Here is a 6,386-nt window from a genome sequence, read left to right as displayed (position 1 = left end):
TTCTACAAGGAAGAATGTTATGATATAACTGGTAAACTTTTAAAACCGAAATTAAACATTATCGATGAATCGATTTATTATGCATTCTGCACAATTTTTTTTTTAATTTTAATCATCTTATATTATCTATATATTAAACCATTTCTAATAGAATTTCTCTCACACGGTCATGGCTCAACCTTATGTTGTGAGAAGACTATGGAAAAAAACAAAAAATTTTATTCACTTTAAAATTTAATTGTTATCGAGAGGGGAGTACATGCTTTTGTGAAGAAACACTTATAATGTAAATCGCGATATTACTATCGCACTATCGCGACATGCTGCACTCAATACCTTTGGTCAACATCCTTTCCGTTCGGTTGTAATCGGCTCTTGCAATCACTGAAATTAGCAGAGCAAGCACGCGCATGGTGAGTGAAGAAGCCCGTGTTTTATCATAGACAGTTACTCTTAGCAAATTGTGGACGCTCTGATCATCGAGGCTCCTCATTGGCACTCACCGTATCGTTACTGGGAAAGAGCTTCGAGCCAGGAAGTTCAAACGAATGTTCCGTTATTGACTCCTCAGCAAAAGACAATTTACGACACTCTGATGACGGGTATCGAAAATCAAAATGGAGGTATTTTCTTCATCGATGCGCCTGGAGGAACTGGCAAAACGTTCCTCATGTCTTTACTGTTAGCTTCAGTCCGTTCAAGAGCAGAAATTGCGCTGGCGGTTGCGTCGCTGGTCTTCAGGAATTGCAGCCACATTGCTAGAAGGAGGTCGAACGGCTCATTCTGCGTTTAAGCTTTCGTTAAATCTTCAAGTGACTGAAGAACCGACGTGTAACATTTCAAAAACTGTTGGAAACTTACATTTTTACAAATCGGTTGTGACTGTGTTTGAATTCAAACGTATTCATTTTCGAATTCGCTTAGCGTTCGCAATGACCATCAACAAATCGCAAGGCCAAATATTGGAAGTATGTGGATTAATCCTTGAATCCTCATGTTTCTCTCATGGGCAACTGTATGTGGCATGTTCACGCGTAGGCAGACCTTCAACGTTGTTTGTGTACGCACCGTACAATAAAACGAAAATGTAGTGTATCAAGCGGCATTAAATTAAACTGAATTTAAGTAATAAAATAAATGTAGTTTTAATCGAAACTAAATAAATATATTGAGAAGTGTAACGTATAATTCTCGCTTAACTTTTCAAAAGGACCTAAGTAACATTTTTTTCATGAATTAATTTGAGTACTGCAATCAAAAGCTTTCATGTTGATCTGTTGATTGCGCTATTCAAATTAATTCATGAAAAAAATTTACTTAGGTCCTTTTGAAAAGTTAAGCGAGAATTCCAAATTCGTCTTCATATGTTAGGGAACGTCCACAAATTACGTAACGCTTAGAGGGGGGAGGAGGGGGTCCAGTGAAGTGTGACAACTCATACAAAAAGTTCAGACGCTTCATACAAAAATTGTGACATAGGGGGGAGGGGGGGTTGAAAATTCCCAATTTTTGCGTTACGTAATTAATGGATCTTCCCTTATCAATTGGAAATGTTTGATCAAAAATTGTGTAAAAAGTAGAATGGTGAATGCTGGTAACCATTCAATCAATCAATTTTGGGCAAGACGAAGTTTGCCGGGTCCGCTAGTTATTTATAAAAGAGTCAAGATATTAAGCCCTTTTCAAAAGTTAGTCGCGAAATGACTGGAAGTGATACTTAACAACATGTTCTTATTAAGACAACATTAAAAACATCTTATAAGCTCGAAAAAAGAAAGAAAATATTTTTGTCCGCCAGTTTGTATGGGGAGGCTCCATAGTGGACTGGTAGCGATCAATGCCGCTCCAAATAGTGACTTTAGTGACCAACGCTGATGGAAAAAGACACCAAATAGTGACTTTAAATCGCAGAAAAAATGACCAAAAAGTGACTTAGTTCAAGAAAAAGTGACAAAAGCTTTAAAAAGAAGTTTAGCCCTCGTTATAAAAATTTGTAAATTTTTAAATTTATTCCTTTTAAAAAGAAAGCTTTTAATTACACTGTATTTACACTGTATATAGTTTTTTTTCGCAAACTTCAATAATGCTGCCAAATGAGCAGCTCGAAGTAGCTCGAAGTTGTTCCCGTCCTGCTCGTTGCTTTTTTGTCAACAAATGGGCATGAGCAGAACAGGGAGAAACTTCGAGCTACTTCAAGCTCTCATTGGACAGCATTACTGTTTCCTAAAATTCTGGTCAGTGTCGCAGATTAAATTCTACATTAGATAGCGATTTGTTTATACGAGAAACACCATACATTTGCGTAAAAAACAGATTAATCCACCTAGCGATGTTGATGCTTTTCTCGCGCATTATAAGATGTTATAAGAAAAACACACGAGAGAAGTCTAAATAGCACTTTAGGGAAATAGATTCCATTATTTCTATCAATTCACGTTTATTTGCATTCATTTGAATGACATTTGAAAGCCAGCGATCTCGATTTAAGTTTTAATTTGTCAATAACTTTGGAAAGCAATGACCGATCTAATTTTCAATAGGGTCTAACTAGGCAACATCAAATTGTCATAATCGATTTCTTTTGGCTGTGCTAGTATTGCAAGAAACCGTCGTTTTCATGAAAATGCATGTTTGCAAACTAGATGTACATTCTGCTCGATAAAAAAATGTATTGAGTGAAGGTAACCCCTTTTACTCAATGGGATTCAGTTTGCGCCAATGTTAATTACTTTCTACATTGAACAAAGAAAAACTACCAACATGTATCGATCCCGACAAAAGCGATTTAACAATTTTGACATCATTGTTTTACGATTTGCTGTTTCACCCCAATTAGCGAACAGCCGAACACTCTACTAAAATGCGTTTAAACTAAATAAAACTGAATTTGCGAATGACTGAAAATACGTGTAGCATAATAATCATGAAATTTCTTTATAGATCCCAAAAGTTTTGTAAGATAATGAAATTCTACTATATTAAACCTGGATAGCCTAACCAGGTCACAAGCTTCATCATTTATAATTTCATTTAACTTCAACGAGTTCGAGGTTGAACTTTCAAGCCGCGAAGACATTAAGAGCAACTTTTAGGTTAACAAGTTCCTAGCTTTTTCCCCCAGATTCGCCAACGGATTTTGGTACATATTTAAAGCTTCATAATTTAAAAAAAAATGTATTTTTCATTCTACAACGATAACAGGCCTGTCGTAAGAAAGTAAAATTTCCACAACCACCTTCACAAAATACACAATGAATCGCCTGCTTTGAGTATGCTTACAGCGGCACACTAGGAGTTAACTTTCTGAAATCAGTATGGCGAAAGGCATCTAAGGTAGGATTTCTCAAAATTAAATACCTTAATCGAAAAAATATTTGGTAGGCGTAGTAGCGGACACCATTCTCCATAACCGGTACCAAATAGTTTTTCATGGAAAGTTCCTAACTTTGAGAAAACCCGCGTTAGATGTCTTTCGCCATACAATTTTCTCGCGGTTAACTCATGCTGGCTATTTTGCGCATATACTATAGCGCCTGGATGTGGCAGTGGCGGATAGAAAATCAGCCACTGCCAATAATTTATTAACATGTATTTGTATTGTTACTTGAGCACTTCTTCTTCTTCTTCAATGGCTCTACATTCCAACTGGAACTTGGCTTGTAATTCAATTTAGTATTCTATTAGCATTTCCTGAGTTATTAATTGAAAGCTTTTCTATGCCCGCCAATGCATGAGTATTAGAGTGGCCCAGCCTTGTATGGGGAGAAAAACATATCTAAGCCACCTTTGATAACATGCGCACGTTTTTCATAACAATCAATGAATTCCAAATGGCACAGCCCAACTCCTAATAAATCATCCGAAACTTTAATCGTTTAATCATAATCAGTCGTTTAATCATCGTATAATGTTCTGTGGAATTGATCTTTAACATATCAACTGCCTTTGTTGCAATTCTCAATCGGGCATAGGGGTAGCGGGGGTAAAGTGAACAGGCGGGGTAAAGTGGGTAACGGCTTGTTTATCTCATGTTTATGGATTTCTCGTATTATTTTCCATGCTACATCATAAATTAAGCATTTCATGCTTTCCGAGCTTTTTCAAATAATGAAATATCTATTTAACAGCTGGATTTTAGCAAAATTCTGCGCGTCCTCGCAAAATACTAGTTTGATGTAATTTTGGCACTGTTGCATTTAAGCGATGAAAACTCTGAGTTAGTAGTTCTAAACCAAAATATCGTTCAGATCGTTCATTTTGCTTGTTATAAAGCGGAACTGGTTGATGGAAGATATTTTTTAACTTTTTCTTAGTTTAGGTGTTATTTGAAAAATATGTAGGTATGAGGGTAAATTGGTCATGTCGCCTGGGGGTAAAGTGAGCAATGTTCTGACAGAGAAATGGAGATAAACTAGCTCAAATTTCAACCTTAATCGGTTCGGTTGACAGTTCGATCATCAATTAGGGGGTAGAGAAAAGGGGGATCTGGTCGTTTACGCTCCACACACACATTTTCGTACAATTTCGACTTAAATGAGCGAATATTTCCATACAACACACCTCGTTCATGGAAACATCCATATCTCAGATGTTTTTCATCCGATCTGTGATATCCATATATCAATCAACTCAGTAAAAACTCTAGTTTCAGTAAAAGAGTATAACAAGGGCCAACATTTCATCCATTTTAATAATATAGGCGCACACAGTCTAGCATTTTTGACATTCCTTCAAATAATCCGGAATTTCTCCTGAGGCCAGAGCATGATGTTCAACCCGTTTTTCAAAACTAGATGAATTTCCTGCCGAACCATACCAAAATCAAAGGAACCTGGTAATATTTCATAGAGCAATTGTCAATTGAATATTGAAAAAAATCTCGCCCTATAATTTTGAATAAGCCCGGTACGTCTGCTTGTCTGTGATAAAACGAAGGGTTTATACCTGTCAGCTAACATTTTAAATATTATTAAGAATATGTATTTGGTTTAAAATGTTTTGATCATCTTATTTGGTTTATTTACAATATTGTTCACTTGATTCTATGACACTGCCCCGAATGTCACTAACCCGAACGCCAGTACCCCGAAAGGCTATTGCCCCGAATAACCCGCTACCCCGAATGGTCACTACCCCGAATTATCATTACCCCGAAGGACCATTACCCCGAATTTGTCAAAAAACATGTACTCATTTTCTTGCTCACTTTATTACTTTATTAGATTGCGTTTCAATAATGAAGTTGAAAATAGAAACTAATCAGTCAAAAATAACATATTCAGAATAATCAGTATGAGTCATTTACTCACCCGTCTTATTCCGGGCTACCGCGTTGTTTAAAAGAAGGAAACATTTACTTTTTCGCCGCATCCCGGCCAAATGTGTTTCTTTAAAGAAGTTACCGTCGTGCGGGGCTTCTTTTGACAAATCGGGGGCTACTTTGGACATTTTCAAACAAGAATTATAACGTAAATTACTTTACCCCACCGCCTGACCATTTTACCCCGCCCAAAACAAGATTGAAATATTTTGGACTAATTTTAAATGTTCAAAATAACATATTTAAATATTTTTTCGATTTTTTTTTTCACAACTGGCTATGTTAACCAATAAGATAAGCTTCGACACACCTGCATTGATCAATGCAATTTCTTGATAGCCACTTGATAAACAGCAGCAGTTCTTAGGGTGTCCAATTTACCCCCACCACCCCTACTGAACCAATTTCCTGAACAAAAGAGTGACGGAGGTGTATTTTCCTACATTTTGGCTGAAGCCACCATACAAACTTCAAATCACATGCGCCAGCTTATTGCAACAAGTGATTGAGCTGAAATTTTTAGAGATTGATTTTCTTACCCAAAGGCACAATCCTGGGAGATGCCCCGTAGAATTCGACAACCTTTTGTTTCCTGGGCCAGTCTGAGGCACTGGCAAGATACAATGGATACACTATGCCCAGGGTGTCGAGAATGTTTGCAACACAGCACACATTTCAACAGAAAGAACCGACTACTATTCAGATTACGAGCTTAATGACATGAGAAATAGTATCTTGATGTTAAAGTTCACTCATCTTATTTTCGTTTCATTTCTAATTATCAATTATCACGTCAAATACCTCGTAAATGCTCGTAATCTGAATAGCCTATTAGATAATCAAAATAGGTAATGTCCAAAACCTATCCGAATACAAAAAATTAACTATAGACTATAGATAGTGGAATATATAGATGAGCGAAGATAAATCCACTGTCTCCAAACGAACTGTCAAACGTGTCTCCAAACGAGCATGACGTCACGATTTCAATGGAAACGTTAAGGGCTGTGACGTCATATGCGCGTGTGCACGGGCAAAAAAATCGACTCAGCCATGCATTCGCTCA

This window comes from Armigeres subalbatus, chromosome 3 (assembly GCF_024139115.2).
Source record: "Armigeres subalbatus isolate Guangzhou_Male chromosome 3, GZ_Asu_2, whole genome shotgun sequence".
Classification (NCBI taxonomy): Eukaryota; Metazoa; Arthropoda; class Insecta; order Diptera; family Culicidae; genus Armigeres; species Armigeres subalbatus.
Note: the sequence above shows the minus strand (reverse complement) of the source record.